We start from the raw sequence: 19,857 nt of genomic DNA, 5'->3' as shown, positions 1-19,857 counted from the left end.
CTTTTGTCGAAAATCAGCCGTTTTTGCTTGAACATTAAATGCCTCCAAATGGTATTTAATTCACTTCCCGAGCCCCTGGAAGCATGAAAATCACTTTAAACATGCTAATTTTAGCTCTAACACTGATGATCCACCTACAAATGTGAACTGACGTTCAAAAATAAAACATTTGAAAACGGACCATTTTCCACATTTCTGAAGCATGACGTAATGGGGGGTGTTATCTCTTTTGTCGAAAATCAGCCGTTTTTGCTTGAACATTAAATGCCTCCAAATGGTATTTAATTCACTTCCCGAGCCCCTGGAAGCATGAAAATCACTTTAAACATGCTAATTTTAGCTCTAACACTGATGATCCACCTACAAATGTGAACTGACGTTCAAAAATAAAACATTTGAAAACGGACCATTTTCCACATTTCTGAAGCATGACGTAATGGGGGGGGTGTTATCTCTTTTGTCGAAAATCAGCCATTTTTGCTTGAACATTAAATGCCTCCAAATGGTATTTAATTCACTTCCCGAGCCCCTGGAAGCATGAAAATCACTTTAAACATGCTAATTTTAGCTCTAACACTGATGATCCACCTACAAATGTGAACTGACGTTCAAAAATAAAACATTTGAAAACGGACCATTTTCCACATTTCTGAAGCATGACGTAATGGGGGGTGTTATCTCTTTTGTCGAAATTCAGCCGTTTTTGCTTGAACATTAAATGCCTCCAAATGGTATTTAATTCACTTCCCGAGCCCCTGGAAGCATGAAAATCACTTTAAACATGCTAATTTTAGCTCTAACACTGATGATCCACCTACAAATGTGAACTGACGTTCAAAAATAAAACATTTGAAAACAGACCATTTTCCACATTTCTGAAGCATGACGTAATGGGGGGGGTGTTATCTCTTTTGTCAAAAATCAGCCATTTTTGCTTGAACATTAAATGCCTCCAAATGGTATTTAATTCACTTCCCGAGCCCCTGGAAGCATGAAAATCACTTTAAACATGCTAATTTTAGCTCTAACACTGATGATCCACCTACAAATGTGAACTGACGTTCAAAAATAAAACATTTGAAAACGGACTATTTTCCACATTTCTGAAGCATGACGTAATGGGGGGGTATTATCTCTTTTGTCGAAAATCAGCCGTTTTTGCTTGAACATTAAATGCCTCCAAATGGTATTTAATTCACTTCCCGAGCCCCTGGAAGCATGAAAATCACTTTAAACATGCTAATTTTAGCTCTAACACTGATGATCCACCTACAAATGTGAACTGACGTTCAAAAATAAAACATTTGAAAACGGACCATTTTCCACATTTCTGAAGCATGACGTAATGGGGGAGTTATCTCTTTTGTCGAAAATCAGCCGTTTTTGCTTGAACATTAAATGCCTCCAAATGGTATTTAATTCACTTCCCGAGCCCCTGGAAGCATGAAAATCACTTTAAACATGCTAATTTTAGCTCTAACACTGATGATCCACCTACAAATGTGAACTGACGTTCAAAAATAAAACATTTGAAAACGGACCATTTTCCACATTTCTGAAGCATGACGTAATGGGGGGGTGTTATCTCTTTTGTCGAAAATCAGCCGTTTTTGCTTGAACATTAAATGCCTCCAAATGGTATTTAATTCACTTCCCGAGCCCCTGGAAGCATGAAAATCACTTTAAACATGCTAATTTTAGCTCTAACACTGATGATCCACCTACAAATGTGAACTGACGTTCAAAAATAAAACATTTGAAAACGGACCATTTTCCACATTTCTGAAGCATGACGTGATGGGGGGGTGTTATCTCTTTTGTCGAAAATCAGCTGTTTTTGCTTGAACATTAAATGCCTCCAAATGGTATTTAATTCACTTCCCGGGGTGAAGAAACCCTTTTTGAGAACTCAGAGTGAGTAAATCGGCCATTTTCATGCACTTTTAACCATTCCATAAATCTTGTGTTTAGGGCCCCTGGAAGCATGAAAATCACTTTAAACATGCTAATTTTAGCTCTAACACTGATGATCCACCCACAAATGTGAACTGACGTTCAAAAATAAAACATTTGAAAACGGACCATTTTCCACATTTCTGAAGCATGACGTAATGGGGGGTGTTATCTCTTTTGTCGAAAATCAGCCGTTTTTGCTTGAACATTAAATGCCTCCAAATGGTATTTAATTCACTTCCCGAGCCCCTGGAAGCATGAAAATCACTTTAAACATGCTAATTTTAGCTCTAACACTGATGATCCACCTACAAATGTGAACTGACGTTCAAAAATAAAACATTTGAAAACGGACCATTTTCCACATTTCTGAAGCATGACGTAATGGGGGAGTGTTATCTCTTTTGTCGAAAATCAGCCGTTTTTGCTTGAACATTAAATGCCTCCAAATGGTATTTAATTCACTTCCCGAGCCCCTGGAAGCATGAAAATCACTTTAAACATGCTAATTTTAGCTCTAACACTGATGATCCACCTACAAATGTGAACTGACGTTCAAAAATAAAACATTTGAAAACGGACTATTTTCCACATTTCTGAAGCATGACGTAATGGGGGGTGTTATCTCTTTTGTCGAAAATCAGCCGTTTTTGCTTGAACATTAAATGCCTACAAATGGTATTTAATTCACTTCCCGAGCCCCTGGAAGCATGAAAATCACTTTAAACATGCTAATTTTAGCTCTAACACTGATGATCCACCTACAAATGTGAACTGACGTTCAAAAATAAAACATTTGAAAACGGACCATTTTCCACATTTCTGAAGCATGACGTAATGGGGGGGTGTTATCTCTTTTGTCGAAAATCAGCCGTTTTTGCTTGAACATTAAATGCCTCCAAATGGTATTTAATTCACTTCCCGAGCCCCTGGAAGCATGAAAATCACTTTAAACATGCACATTTTAGCTCTAACACTGATGATCCACCTACAAATGTGAACTGACGTTCAAAAATAAAACATTTGAAAACGGACCATTTTCCACATTTCTGAAGCATGACGTAATGGGGGGGTGTTATCTCTTTTGTCGAAAATCAGCCGTTTTTGCTTGAACATTAAATGCCTCCAAATGGTATTTAATTAACTTCCCGGGGTGAAGAAACCCTTTTTGAGAACTCAGAGTGAGTAAATTGGCCATTTTCATGCACTTTTAACCATTCCATAAATCTTGTGTTTAGGGCCCCTGGAAGCATGAAAATCACTTTAAACATGCTAATTTTAGCTCTAACAATGATGATCCACCTACAAATGTGAACTGACGTTCAAAAATAAAACATTTGAAAACGGACCATTTTCCACATTTCTGAAGCATGACGTAATGGGGGGGTGTTATCTCTTTTGTCGAAAATCAGCCGTTTTTGCATGAACATTAAATGCCTCCAAATGGTATTTAATTCACTTCCCGAGCCCCTGGAAGCATGAAAATCACTTTAAACATGCTAATTTTAGCTCTAACACTGATGATCCACCTACAAATGTGAACTGATGTTCAAAAATAAAACATTTGAAAACGGACCATTTTCCACATTTCTGAAGCATGACGTAATGGGGGTGTTATCTCTTTTGTCGAAAATCAGCCGTTTTTGCTTGAACATTAAATGCCTCCAAATGGTATTTAATTCACTTCCCGAGCCCCTGGAAGCATGAAAATCACTTTAAACATGCAAATTTTAGCTCTAACACTGATGATCCACCTACAAATGTGAACTGACGTTCAAAAATAAAACATTTGAAAACGGACCATTTTCCACATTTCTGAAGCATGACGTAATGGGGGGGTGTTATCTCTTTTGTCGAAAATCAGCCGTTTTTGCTTGAACATTAAATGCCTCCAAATGGTATTTAATTCACTTCCCGAGCCCCTGGAAGCATGAAAATCACTTTAAACATGCTAATTTTAGCTCTAACACTGATGATCCACCTACAGATGTGAACTGACGTTCAAAAATAAAACATTTGAAAACGGACCATTTTCCACATTTCTGAAGCATGACGTAATGGGGGGTGTTATCTCTTTTGTCGAAAATCAGCCGTTTTTGCTTGAACATTAAATGCCTCCAAATGGTATTTAATTCACTTTCCGAGCCCCTGGAAGCATGAAAATCACTTTAAACATGCTAATTTTAGCTCTAACACTGATGATCCACCTACAAATGTGAACTGACGTTCAAAAATAAAACATTTGAAAACGGACCATTTTCCACATTTCTGAAGCATGACGTAATGGGGGGGTGTTATCTCTTTTGTCGAAAATCAGCCGTTTTTGCTTGAACATTAAATGCCTCCAAATGGTATTTAATTCACTTCCCGAGCCCCTGGAAGCATGAAAGTCACTTTAAACATGCTAATTTTAGCTCTAACACTGATGATCCACCTACAAATGTGAACTGATGTTCAAAAATAAAACATTTGAAAACGGACCATTTTACGCATTTCTGAAGCATGACGTAATGGGGGGGTGTTATCTCTTTTGTCGAAAATCAGCCGTTTTTGCTTGAACATTAAATGCCTCCAAATGGTATTTAATTCACTTCCCGAGCCCCTGGGAGCATGAAAATCACTTTAAACATGCTAATTTTGGCTCTAACACTGATGATCCACCTACAAATGTGAACTGACGTTCAAAAATAAAACATTTGAAAATGGACCATTTTCTACATTTCTGAAGCATGACGTAATGGGGGGTGTTATCTCTTTTGTCGAAAATCAGCCGTTTTTGCTTGAACATTAAATGCCTCCAAATGGTATTTAATTCACTTCCCGAGCCCCTGGAAGCATGAAAATCACTTTAAACATGCTAATTTTAGCTCTAACACTGATGATCCACCTACAAATGTGAACTGACGTTCAAAAATAAAACATTTGAAAACGGACCATTTTCCACATTTCTGAAGCATGACGTGATGGGGGGGTGTTATCTCTTTTGTCGAAAATCAGCTGTTTTTGCTTGAACATTAAATGCCTCCAAATGGTATTTAATTCACTTCCCGGGGTGAAGAAACCCTTTTTGAGAACTCAGAGTGAGTAAATCGGCCATTTTCATGCACTTTTAACCATTCCATAAATCTTGTGTTTAGGGCCCCTGGAAGCATGAAAATCACTTTAAACATGCTAATTTTAGCTCTAACACTGATGATCCACCTACAAATGTGAACTGACGTTCAAAAATAAAACATTTGAAAACGGATCATTTTCCACATTTCTGAAGCATGACGTAATGGGGGGGTGTTATCTCTTTTGTCGAAAATCAGCCGTTTTTGCTTGAACATTAAATGCCTCCAAATGGTATTTAATTCACTTCCCGAGCCCCTGGAAGCATGAAAATCACTTTAAACATGCACATTTTAGCTCTAACACTGATGATCCACCTACAAATGTGAACTGACGTTCAAAAGTAAAACATTTGAAAACGGACCATTTTCCACATTTCTGAAGCATGACGTAATGGGGGGGTGTTATCTCTTTTCTCGAAAATCAGCCGTTTTTGCTTGAACATTAAATGCCTCCGAATGGTATTTAATTCACTTCCCGAGCCCCTGGAAGCATGAAAATCACTTTAAACATGCTAATTTTAGCTCTAACACTGATGATCCACCTACAAATGTGAACTGACGTTCAAAAATAAAACATTTGAAAACGGACCATTTTCCACATTTCTGAAGCATGACGTAATGGGGGGGTGTTATCTCTTTTGTCGAAAATCAGCCGTTTTTGCTTGAACATTAAATGCCTCCAAATGGTATTTAATTCACTTCCCGAGCCCCTGGGAGCATGAAAATCACTTTAAACATGCTAATTTTGGCTCTAACACTGATGATCCACCTACAAATGTGAACTGACGTTCAAAAATAAAACATTTGAAAACGGATCATTTTCCACATTTCTGAAGCATGACGTAATGGGGGGGTGTTATCTCTTTTGTCGAAAATCAGCCGTTTTTGCTTGAACATTAAATGCCTCCAAATGGTATTTAATTCACTTCCCGAGCCCCTGGAAGCATGAAAATCACTTTAAACATGCTAATTTTAGCTCTAACACTGATGATCCACCTACAAATGTGAACTGACGTTCAAAAATAAAACATTTGAAAACGGACCATTTTCCACATTTCTGAAGCATGACGTAATGGGGGGGTGTTATCTCTTTTGTCGAAAATCAGCCGTTTTTGCTTGAACATTAAATGCCTCCAAATGGTATTTAATTCACTTCCCGAGCCCCTGGAAGCATGAAAATCACTTTAAACATGCACATTTTAGCTCTAACACTGATGATCCACCTACAAATGTGAACTGATGTTCAAAAATAAAACATTTGAAAACGGACCATTTTCCACATTTCTGAAGCATGACGTAATGGGGGGGTGTTATCTCTTTTCTCGAAAATCAGCCGTTTTTGCTTGAACATTAAATGCCTCCGAATGGTATTTAATTCACTTCCCGAGCCCCTGGAAGCATGAAAATCACTTTAAACATGCTAATTTTAGCTCTAACACTGATGATCCACCTACAAATGTGAACTGACGTTCAAAAATAAAACATTTGAAAACGGACCATTTTCCACATTTCTGAAGCATGACGTAATGGGGGGGTGTTATCTCTTTTGTCGAAAATCAGCCGTTTTTGCTTGAACATTAAATGCCTCCAAATGGTATTTAATTAACTTCCCGGGGTGAAGAAACCCTTTTTGAGAACTCAGAGTGAGTAAATTGGCCATTTTCATGCACTTTTAACCATTCCATAAATCTTGTGTTTAGGGCCCCTGGAAGCATGAAAATCACTTTAAACATGCTAATTTTAGCTCTAACACTGATGATCCACCTACAAATGTGAACTGACGTTCAAAAATAAAACATTTGAAAACGGACCATTTTCCACATTTCTGAAGCATGACGTAATGGGGGGTGTTATCTCTTTTGTCGAAAATCAGCCGTTTTTGCTTGAACATTAAATGCCTCCAAATGGTATTTAATTCACTTCCCGAGCCCCTGGAAGCATGAAAATCACTTTAAACATGCTAATTTTAGCTCTAACACTGATGATCCACCTAAAAATGTGAACTGACGTTCAAAAATAAAACATTTGAAAACGGACCATTTTCCACATTTCTGAAGCATGACGTAATGGGGGGTGTTATCTCTTTTGTCGAAAATCAGCCGTTTTTGCTTGAACATTAAATGCCTCCAAATGGTATTTATTTCACTTCCCGAGCCCCTGGAAGCATGAAAATCACTTTAAACATGCTAATTTTAGCTCTAACACTGATGATCCACCTACAAATGTGAACTGACGTTCAAAAAAAAACATTTGAAAACGGACCATTTTCCACATTTCTGAAGCATGACGTAATGGGGGGGTGTTATCTCTTTTGTCGAAAATCAGCCGTTTTTGCTTGAACATTAAATGCCTCCAAATGGTATTTAATTAACTTCCCGGGGTGAAGAAACCCTTTTTGAGAACTCAGAGTGAGTAAATTGGCCATTTTCATGCACTTTTAACCATTCCATAAATCTTGTGTTTAGGGCCCCTGGAAGCATGAAAATCACTTTAAACATGCTAATTTTAGCTCTAACACTGATGATCCACCTACAAATGTGAACTGACGTTCAAAAATAAAACATTTGAAAACGGACCATTTTCCACATTTCTGAAGCATGACGTAATGGGGGGTGTTATCTCTTTTGTCGAAAATCAGCCGTTTTTGCTTGAACATTAAATGCCTCCAAATGGTATTTAATTCACTTCCCGAGCCCCTGGAAGCATGAAAATCACTTTAAACATGCTAATTTTAGCTCTAACACTGATGATCCACCTAAAAATGTGAACTGACGTTCAAAAATAAAACATTTGAAAACGGACCATTTTCCACATTTCTGAAGCATGACGTAATGGGGGGTGTTATCTCTTTTGTCGAAAATCACCCGTTTTTGCTTGAACATTAAATGCCTCCAAATGGTATTTAATTCACTTCCCGAGCCCCTGGAAGCATGAAAATCACTTTAAACATGCTAATTTTAGCTCTAACACTGATGATCCACCTACAAATGTGAACTGACGTTCAAAAAAAAACATTTGAAAACGGACCATTTTCCACATTTCTGAAGCATGACGTAATGGGGGGGTGTTATCTCTTTTGTCGAAAATCAGCCGTTTTTGCTTGAACATTAAATGCCTCCAAATGGTATTTAATTAACTTCCCGGGGTGAAGAAACCCTTTTTGAGAACTCAGAGTGAGTAAATTGGCCATTTTCATGCACTTTTAACCATTCCATAAATCATGTGTTTAGGGCCCCTGGAAGCATGAAAATCACTTTAAACATGCTAATTTTAGCTCTAACACTGATGATCCACCTACAAATGTGAACTGACGTTCAAAAATAAAACATTTGAAAACGGACCATTTTCCACATTTCTGAAGCATGACATAATGGGGGGGTGTTATCTCTTTTGTCGAAAATCAGCCGTTTTTGCTTGAACATTAAATGCCTCCAAATGGTATTTAATTAACTTCCCGGGGTGAAGAAACCCTTTTTGAGAACTCAGAGTGAGTAAATTGGCCATTTTCATGCACTTTTAACCATTCCATAAATCTTGTGTTTAGGGCCCCTGGAAGCATGAAAATCACTTTAAACATGCTAATTTTAGCTCTAACACTGATGATCCACCTACAAATGTGAACTGACGTTCAAAAATAAAACATTTGAAAACGGACCATTTTCCACATTTCTGAAGCATGACGTAATGGGGGTGTTATCTCTTTTGTCGAAAATCAGCCGTTTTTGCTTGAACATTAAATGCCTCCAAATGGTATTTAATTCACTTCCCGAGCCCCTGGAAGCATGAAAATCACTTTAAACATGCTAATTTTAGCTCTAACACTGATGATCCACCTACAAATGTGAACTGACGTTCAAAAATAAAACATTTGAAAACGGACCATTTTCCACATTTCTGAAGCATGACGTAATGGGGGGTGTTATCTCTTTTGTCGAAAATCAGCCGTTTTTGCTTGAACATTAAATGCCTCCAAATGGTATTTAATTCACTTCCCGAGCCCCTGGAAGCATGAAAATCACTTTAAACATGCTAATTTTAGCTCTAACACTGATGATCCACCTACAAATGTGAACTGACGTTCAAAAATAAAACATTTGAAAACGGACCATTTTCCACATTTCTGAAGCATGACGTAATGGGGGGGGTGTTATCTCTTTTGTCGAAAATCAGCCATTTTTGCTTGAACATTAAATGCCTCCAAATGGTATTTAATTCACTTCCCGAGCCCCTGGAAGCATGAAAATCACTTTAAACATGCTAATTTTAGCTCTAACACTGATGATCCACCTACAAATGTGAACTGACGTTCAAAAATAAAACATTTGAAAACGGACCATTTTCCACATTTCTGAAGCATGACGTAATGGGGGGTGTTATCTCTTTTGTCGAAATTCAGCCGTTTTTGCTTGAACATTAAATGCCTCCAAATGGTATTTAATTCACTTCCCGAGCCCCTGGAAGCATGAAAATCACTTTAAACATGCTAATTTTAGCTCTAACACTGATGATCCACCTACAAATGTGAACTGACGTTCAAAAATAAAACATTTGAAAACAGACCATTTTCCACATTTCTGAAGCATGACGTAATGGGGGGGGTGTTATCTCTTTTGTCAAAAATCAGCCATTTTTGCTTGAACATTAAATGCCTCCAAATGGTATTTAATTCACTTCCCGAGCCCCTGGAAGCATGAAAATCACTTTAAACATGCTAATTTTAGCTCTAACACTGATGATCCACCTACAAATGTGAACTGACGTTCAAAAATAAAACATTTGAAAACGGACTATTTTCCACATTTCTGAAGCATGACGTAATGGGGGGGTATTATCTCTTTTGTCGAAAATCAGCCGTTTTTGCTTGAACATTAAATGCCTCCAAATGGTATTTAATTCACTTCCCGAGCCCCTGGAAGCATGAAAATCACTTTAAACATGCTAATTTTAGCTCTAACACTGATGATCCACCTACAAATGTGAACTGACGTTCAAAAATAAAACATTTGAAAACGGACCATTTTCCACATTTCTGAAGCATGACGTAATGGGGGATGTTATCTCTTTTGTCGAAAATCAGCCGTTTTTGCTTGAACATTAAATGCCTCCAAATGGTATTTAATTCACTTCCCGAGCCCCTGAAAGCATGAAAATCACTTTAAACATGCTAATTTTAGCTCTAACACTGATGATCCACCTACAAATGTGAACTGACGTTCAAAAATAAAACATTTGAAAACGGACCATTTTCCACATTTCTGAAGCATGACGTAATGGGGGGGTGTTATCTCTTTTGTCGAAAATCAGCCGTTTTTGCTTGAACATTAAATGCCTCCAAATGGTATTTAATTCACTTCCCGAGCCCCTGGAAGCATGAAAATCACTTTAAACATGCTAATTTTAGCTCTAACACTGATGATCCACCTACAAATGTGAACTGACGTTCAAAAATAAAACATTTGAAAACGGACCATTTTCCACATTTCTGAAGCATGACGTGATGGGGGGGTGTTATCTCTTTTGTCGAAAATCAGCTGTTTTTGCTTGAACATTAAATGCCTCCAAATGGTATTTAATTCACTTCCCGGGGTGAAGAAACCCTTTTTGAGAACTCAGAGTGAGTAAATCGGCCATTTTCATGCACTTTTAACCATTCCATAAATCTTGTGTTTAGGGCCCCTGGAAGCATGAAAATCACTTTAAACATGCTAATTTTAGCTCTAACACTGATGATCCACCCACAAATGTGAACTGACGTTCAAAAATAAAACATTTGAAAACGGACCATTTTCCACATTTCTGAAGCATGACGTAATGGGGGGTGTTATCTCTTTTGTCGAAAATCAGCCGTTTTTGCTTGAACATTAAATGCCTCCAAATGGTATTTAATTCACTTCCCGAGCCCCTGGAAGCATGAAAATCACTTTAAACATGCTAATTTTAGCTCTAACACTGATGATCCACCTACAAATGTGAACTGACGTTCAAAAATAAAACATTTGAAAACGGACCATTTTCCACATTTCTGAAGCATGACGTAATGGGGGAGTGTTATCTCTTTTGTCGAAAATCAGCCGTTTTTGCTTGAACATTAAATGCCTCCAAATGGTATTTAATTCACTTCCCGAGCCCCTGGAAGCATGAAAATCACTTTAAACATGCTAATTTTAGCTCTAACACTGATGATCCACCTACAAATGTGAACTGACGTTCAAAAATAAAACATTTGAAAACGGACTATTTTCCACATTTCTGAAGCATGACGTAATGGGGGGTGTTATCTCTTTTGTCGAAAATCAGCCGTTTTTGCTTGAACATTAAATGCCTACAAATGGTATTTAATTCACTTCCCGAGCCCCTGGAAGCATGAAAATCACTTTAAACATGCTAATTTTAGCTCTAACACTGATGATCCACCTACAAATGTGAACTGACGTTCAAAAATAAAACATTTGAAAACGGACCATTTTCCACATTTCTGAAGCATGACGTAATGGGGGGGTGTTATCTCTTTTGTCGAAAATCAGCCGTTTTTGCTTGAACATTAAATGCCTCCAAATGGTATTTAATTCACTTCCCGGGGTGAAGAAACCCTTTTTGAGAACTCAGAGTGAGTAAATTGGCCATTTTCATGCACTTTTAACCATTCCATAAATCTTGTGTTTAGGGCCCCTGGAAGCATGAAAATCAATTTAAACATGCTAATTTTAGCTCTAACACTGATGATCCACCTACAAATGTGAACTGACGTTCAAAAATAAAACATTTGAAAACGGACCATTTTCCACATTTCTGAAGCATGACGTAATGGGGGGGTGTTATCTCTTTTGTCGAAAATCAGCTGTTTTTGCTTGAACATTAAATGCCTCCAAATGGTATTTAATTAACTTCCCGGGGTGAAGAAACCCCTTTTGAGAACTCAGAGTGAGTAAATTGGCCATTTTCATGCACTTTTAACCATTCCATAAATCTTGTGTTTAGGGCCCCTGGAAGCATGAAAATCACTTTAAACATGCTAATTTTAGCTCTAACAATGATGATCCACCTACAAATGTGAACTGACGTTCAAAAATAAAACATTTGAAAACGGACCATTTTCCACATTTCAGAAGCATGACGTAATGGGGGGGTGTTATCTCTTTTGTCGAAAATCAGCCGTTTTTGCATGAACATTAAATGCCTCCAAATAGTATTTAATTCACTTCCCGAGCCCCTGGAAGCATGAAAATCACTTTAAACATGCTAATTTTAGCTCTAACACTGATGATCCACCTACAAATGTGAACTGATGTTCAAAAATAAAACATTTGAAAACGGACCATTTTCCACATTTCTGAAGCATGACGTAATGGGGGTGTTATCTCTTTTGTCGAAAATCAGCCGTTTTTGCTTGAACATTAAATGCCTCCAAATGGTATTTAATTCACTTCCCGAGCCCCTGGAAGCATGAAAATCACTTTAAACATGCAAATTTTAGCTCTAACACTGATGATCCACCTACAAATGTGAACTGACGTTCAAAAATAAAACATTTGAAAACGGACCATTTTCCACATTTCTGAAGCATGACGTAATGGGGGGGTGTTATCTCTTTTGTCGAAAATCAGCCGTTTTTGCTTGAACATTAAATGCCTCCAAATGGTATTTAATTCACTTCCCGAGCCCCTGGAAGCATGAAAATCACTTTAAACATGCTAATTTTAGCTCTAACACTGATGATCCACCTACAGATGTGAACTGACGTTCAAAAATAAAACATTTGAAAACGGACCATTTTCCACATTTCTGAAGCATGACGTAATGGGGGGTGTTATCTCTTTTGTCGAAAATCAGCCGTTTTTGCTTGAACATTAAATGCCTCCAAATGGTATTTAATTCACTTTCCGAGCCCCTGGAAGCATGAAAATCACTTTAAACATGCTAATTTTAGCTCTAACACTGATGATCCACCTACAATTGTGAACTGACGTTCAAAAATAAAACATTTGAAAACGGACCATTTTCCACATTTCTGAAGCATGACGTAATGGGGGGGGTGTTATCTCTTTTGTCGAAAATCAGCCGTTTTTGCTTGAACATTAAATGCCTCCAAATGGTATTTACTTCACTTCCCGAGCCCCTGGAAGCATGAAAATCACTTTAAACATGCTAATTTTAGCTCTAACACTGATGATCCACCTACAAATGTGAACTGATGTTCAAAAATAAAACATTTGAAAACGGACCATTTTACGCATTTCAGAAGCATGACGTAATGGGGGGGTGTTATCTCTTTTGTCGAAAATCAGCCGTTTTTGCTTGAACATTAAATGCCTCCAAATGGTATTTAATTCACTTCCCGAGCCCCTGGGAGCATGAAAATCACTTTAAACACGCTAATTTTAGCTCTAACACTGATGATCCACCTACAAATGTGAACTGACGTTCAAAAATAAAACATTTGAAAACGGACCATTTTCTACATTTCTGAAGCATGACGTAATGGGGGGTGTTATCTCTTTTGTCGAAAATCAGCCGTTTTTGCTTGAACATTAAATGCCTCCAAATGGTATTTAATTCACTTCCCGAGCCCCTGGAAGCATGAAAATCACTTTAAACATGCTAATTTTAGCTCTAACACTGATGATCCACCTACAAATGTGAACTGACGTTCAAAAATAAAACATTTGAAAACGGACCATTTTCCACATTTCTGAAGCATGACGTAATGGGGGGGTGTTATCTCTTTTGTCGAAAATCAGCTGTTTTTGCTTGAACATTAAATGCCTCCAAATGGTATTTAATTCACTTCCCGGGGTGAAGAAACCCTTTTTGAGAACTCAGAGTGAGTAAATCGGCCATTTTCATGCACTTTTAACCATTCCATAAATCTTGTGTTTAGGGCCCCTGGAAGCATGAAAATCACTTTAAACATGCTAATTTTAGCTCTAACACTGATGATCCACCTACAAATGTGAACTGACGTTCAAAAATAAAACATTTGAAAACGGACCATTTTCCACATTTCTGAAGCATGACGTAATGGGGGGGTGTTATCTCTTTTGTCGAAAATCAGCCGTTTTTGCTTGAACATTAAATGCCTCCAAATGGTATTTAATTCACTTCCCGAGCCCCTGGAAGCATGAAAATCACTTTAAACATGCTAATTTTAGCTCTAACACTGATGATCCACCTACAAATGTGAACTGACGTTCAAAAATAAAACATTTGAAAATGGACCATTTTCCACATTTCTGAAGCATGACGTAATGGGGGGGTGTTATCTCTTTTGTCGAAAATCAGCCGTTTTTGCTTGAACATTAAATGCCTCCAAATGGTATTTAATTCACTTCCCGAGCCCCTGGAAGCATGAAAATCACTTTAAACATGCTAATTTTAGCTCTAACACTGATGATCCACCTACAAATGTGAACTGACGTTCAAAAATAAAACATTTGAAAACGGACCATTTTCCACATTTCTGAAGCATGACGTAATGGGGGGGTGTTATCTCTTTTGTCGAAAATCAGCCGTTTTTGCTTGAACATTAAATGCCTCCAAATGGTATTTAATTAACTTCCCGGGGTGAAGAAACCCTTTTTGAGAACTCAGAGTGAGTAAATTGGCCATTTTCATGCACTTTTAACCATTCCATAAATCTTGTGTTTAGGGCCCCTGGAAGCATGAAAATCACTTTAAAAATGCTAATTTTAGCTCTAACACTGATGATCCACCTACAAATGTGAACTGACGTTCAAAAATAAAACATTTGAAAACGGACCATTTTCCACATTTCTGAAGCATGACGTAATGGGGGGGTGTTATCTCTTTTGTCGAAAATCAGCCGTTTTTGCTTGAACATTAAATGCCTCCAAATGGTATTTAATTCACTTCCCGAGCCCCTGGAAGCATGAAAATCACTTTAAACATGCTAATTTTAGCTCTAACACTGATGATCCACCTACAAATGTGAACTGACGTTCAAAAATAAAACATTTGAAAACGGACCATTTTCCACATTTCTGAAGCATGACGTAATGGGGGGTGTTATCTCTTTTGTCGAAAATCAGCCGTTTTTGCTTGAACATTAAATGCCTCCAAATGGTATTTAATTCACTTCCCGAGCCCCTGGAAGCATGAAAATCACTTTAAACATGCTAATTTTAGCTCTAACACTGATGATCCACCTACAAATGTGAACTGACGTTCAAAAATAAAACATTTGAAAACGGACCATTTTCTACATTTCTGAAGCATGACGTAATGGGGGGTGTTATCTCTTTTGTCGAAAATCAGCCGTTTTTGCTTGAACATTAAATGCCTCCAAATGGTATTTAATTCACTTCCGAGCCCCTGGAAGCATGAAAATCACTTTAAACATGCTAATTTTAGCTCTAACACTGATGATCCACCTACAAATGTGAACTGACGTTCAAAAATAAAACATTTGAAAACGGACCATTTTCCACATTTCTGAAGCATGACGTAATGGGGGGTGTTATCTCTTTTGTCGAAAATCAGCCGTTTTTGCTTGAACATTAAATGCCTCCAAATGGTATTTAATTCACTTTCCGAGCCCCTGGAAGCATGAAAATCACTTTAAACATGCTAATTTTAGCTCTAACACTGATGATCCACCTACAAATGTGAACTGACGTTCAAAAATAAAACATTTGAAAACGGACCATTTTCCACATTTCTGAAGCATGACGTAATGGGGGGGTGTTATCTCTTTTGTCGAAAATCAGCCGTTTTTGCTTGAACATTAAATGCCTCCAAATGGTATTTAATTCACTTCCCGAGCCCCTGGAAGCATGAAAATCACTTTAAACATGCACATTTTAGCTCTAACACTGATGATCCACCTACAAATGTGAACTGACGTTCAAAAATAAAACATTTGAAAACGGACCATTTTCCACATTTCTGAAGCATGACGTAATGGGGGGGTGTTATCTCTTTTCTCGAAAATCAGCCGTTTTTGCTTGAACATTAAATGCCTCCGAATGGTATTTAATTCACTTCCCGAGCCCCTGGAAGCATGAAAATCACTTTAAACATGCTAATTTTAGCTCTAACACTGATGATCCACCTACAAATGTGAACTGACGTTCAAAAATAAAACATTTGAAAACGGACCATTTTCCACATTTCTGAAGCATGACGTAATGGGGGGGTGTTATCTCTTTTGTCGAAAATCAGCCGTTTTTGCTTGAACATTAAATGCCTCCAAATGGTATTTAATTAACTTCCCGGGGTGAAGAAACCCTTTTTGAGAACTCAGAGTGAGTAAATTGGCCATTTTCATGCACTTTTAACCATTCCATAAATCTTGTGTTTAGGGCCCCTGGAAGCATGAAAATCACTTTAAACATGCTAATTTTAGCTCTAACACTGATGATCCACGTACAAATGTGAACTGACGTTCAAAAATGAAACATTTGAAAACGGACCATTTTCCACATTTCTGAAGCATGACGTAATGGGGGGTGTTATCTCTTTTGTCGAAAATCAGCCGTTTTTGCTTGAACATTAAATGCCTCCAAATGGTATTTAATTCACTTCCCGAGCCCCTGGAAGCATGAAAATCACTTTAAACATGCTAATTTTAGCTCTAACACTGATGATCCACCTAAAAATGTGAACTGACGTTCAAAAATAAAACATTTGAAAACGGACCATTTTCCACATTTCTGAAGCATGACGTAATGGGGGGTGTTATCTCTTTTGTCGAAAATCAGCCGTTTTTGCTTGAACATTAAATGCCTCCAAATGGTATTTAATTCACTTCCCGAGCCCCTGGAAGCATGAAAATCACTTTAAACATGCTAATTTTAGCTCTAACACTGATGATCCACCTACAAATGTGAACTGACGTTCAAAAAAAAACATTTGAAAACGGACCATTTTCCACATTTCTGAAGCATGACGTAATGGGGGGGTGTTATCTCTTTTGTCGAAAATCAGCCGTTTTTGCTTGAACATTAAATGCCTCCAAATGGTATTTAATTAACTTCCCGGGGTGAAGAAACCCTTTTTGAGAACTCAGAGTGAGTAAATTGGCCATTTTCATGCACTTTTAACCATTCCATAAATCTTGTGTTTAGGGCCCCTGGAAGCATGAAAATCACTTTAAACATGCTAATTTTAGCTCTAACACTGATGATCCACCTACAAATGTGAACTGACGTTCAAAAATAAAACATTTGAAAACGGACCATTTTCCACATTTCTGAAGCATGACGTAATGGGGGGGTGTTATCTCTTTTGTCGAAAATCAGCCGTTTTTGCTTGAACATTAAATGCCTCCAAATGGTATTTAATTCACTTCCCGAGCCCCTGGAAGCATGAAAATCACTTTAAACATGCTAATTTTAGCTCTAACACTGATGATCCACCTAAAAATGTGAACTGACGTTCAAAAATAAAACATTTGAAAACGGACCATTTTCCACATTTCTGAAGCATGACGTAATGGGGGGTGTTATCTCTTTTGTCGAAAATCAGCCGTTTTTGCTTGAACATTAAATGCCTCCAAATGGTATTTAATTCACTTCCCGAGCCCCTGGAAGCATGAAAATCACTTTAAACATGCTAATTTTAGCTCTAACACTGATGATCCACCTACAAATGTGAACTGACGTTCAAAAAAAAACATTTGAAAACGGACCATTTTCCACATTTCTGAAGCATGACGTAATGGGGGGGTGTTATCTCTTTTGTCGAAAATCAGCCGTTTTTGCTTGAACATTAAATGCCTCCAAATGGTATTTAATTAACTTCCCGGGGTGAAGAAACCCTTTTTGAGAACTCAGAGTGAGTAAATTGGCCATTTTCATGCACTTTTAACCATTCCATAAATCTTGTGTTTAGGGCCCCTGGAAGCATGAAAATCACTTTAAACATGCTAATTTTAGCTCTAACACTGATGATCCACCTACAAATGTGAACTGACGTTCAAAAATAAAACATTTGAAAACGGACCATTTTCCACATTTCTGAAGCATGACGTAATGGGGGGGTGTTATCTCTTTTGTCGAAAATCAGCCGTTTTTGCTTGAACATTAAATGCCTCCAAATGGTATTTAATTAACTTCCCGGGGTGAAGAAACCCTTTTTGAGAACTCAGAGTGAGTAAATTGGCCATTTTCATGCACTTTTAACCATTCCATAAATCTTGTGTTTAGGGCCCCTGGAAGCATGAAAATCACTTTAAACATGCTAATTTTAGCTCTAACACTGATGATCCACCTACAAATGTGAACTGACGTTCAAAAATAAAACATTTGAAAACGGACCATTTTCCACATTTCTGAAGCATGACGTAATGGGGGGTGTTATCTCTTTTGTCGAAAATCAGCCGTTTTTGCTTGAACATTAAATGCCTCCAAATGGTATTTAATTCACTTCCCGAGCCCCTGGAAGCATGAAAATCACTTTAAACATGCTAATTTTAGCTCTAACACTGATGATCCACCTAAAAATGTGAACTGACGTTCAAAAATAAAACATTTGAAAACGGACCATTTTCCACATTTCTGAAGCATGACGTAATGGGGGGTGTTATCTCTTTTGTCGAAAATCACCCGTTTTTGCTTGAACATTAAATGCCTCCAAATGGTATTTAATTCACTTCCCGAGCCCCTGGAAGCATGAAAATCACTTTAAACATGCTAATTTTAGCTCTAACACTGATGATCCACCTACAAATGTGAACTGACGTTCAAAAAAAAACATTTGAAAACGGACCATTTTCCACATTTCTGAAGCATGACGTAATGGGGGGGTGTTATCTCTTTTGTCGAAAATCAGCCGTTTTTGCTTGAACATTAAATGCCTCCAAATGGTATTTAATTAACTTCCCGGGGTGAAGAAACCCTTTTTGAGAACTCAGAGTGAGTAAATTGGCCATTTTCATGCACTTTTAACCATTCCATAAATCATGTGTTTAGGGCCCCTGGAAGCATGAAAATCACTTTAAACATGCTAATTTTAGCTCTAACACTGATGATCCACCTACAAATGTGAACTGACGTTCAAAAATAAAACATTTGAAAACGGACCATTTTCCACATTTCTGAAGCATGACGTAATGGGGGGGTGTTATCTCTTTTGTCGAAAATCAGCCGTTTTTGCTTGAACATTAAATGCCTCCAAATGGTATTTAATTAACTTCCCGGGGTGAAGAAACCCTTTTTGAGAACTCAGAGTGAGTAAATTGGCCATTTTCATGCACTTTTAACCATTCCATAAATCTTGTGTTTAGGGCCCCTGGAAGCATGAAAATCACTTTAAACATGCTAATTTTAGCTCTAACACTGATGATCCACCTACAAATGTGAACTGACGTTCAAAAATAAAACATTTGAAAACGGACCATTTTCCACATTTCTGAAGCATGACGTAATGGGGGGTGTTATCTCTTTTGTCGAAAATCAGCCGTTTTTGCTTGAACATTAAATGCCTCCAAATGGTATTTAATTCACTTCCCGAGCCCCTGGAAGCATGAAAATCACTTTAAACATGCTAATTTTAGCTCTAACACTGATGATCCACCTACAAATGTGAACTGACGTTCAAAAATAAAACATTTGAAAACGGACCATTTTCCACATTTCTGAAGCATGACGTAATGGGGGGTGTTATCTCTTTTGTCGAAAATCAGCCGTTTTTGCTTGAACATTAAATGCCTCCAAATGGTATTTAATTCACTTCCCGAGCCCCTGGAAGCATGAAAATCACTTTAAACATGCTAATTTTAGCTCTAACACTGATGATCCACCTACAAATGTGAACTGACGTTCAAAAATAAAAC

The sequence above is a fragment of the Lissotriton vulgaris genome, chromosome 12 (assembly GCF_964263255.1).
Source record: "Lissotriton vulgaris chromosome 12, aLisVul1.2, whole genome shotgun sequence".
NCBI lineage: Eukaryota > Metazoa > Chordata > Amphibia > Caudata > Salamandridae > Lissotriton > Lissotriton vulgaris.
This window is presented reverse-complemented; position numbering follows the sequence as displayed.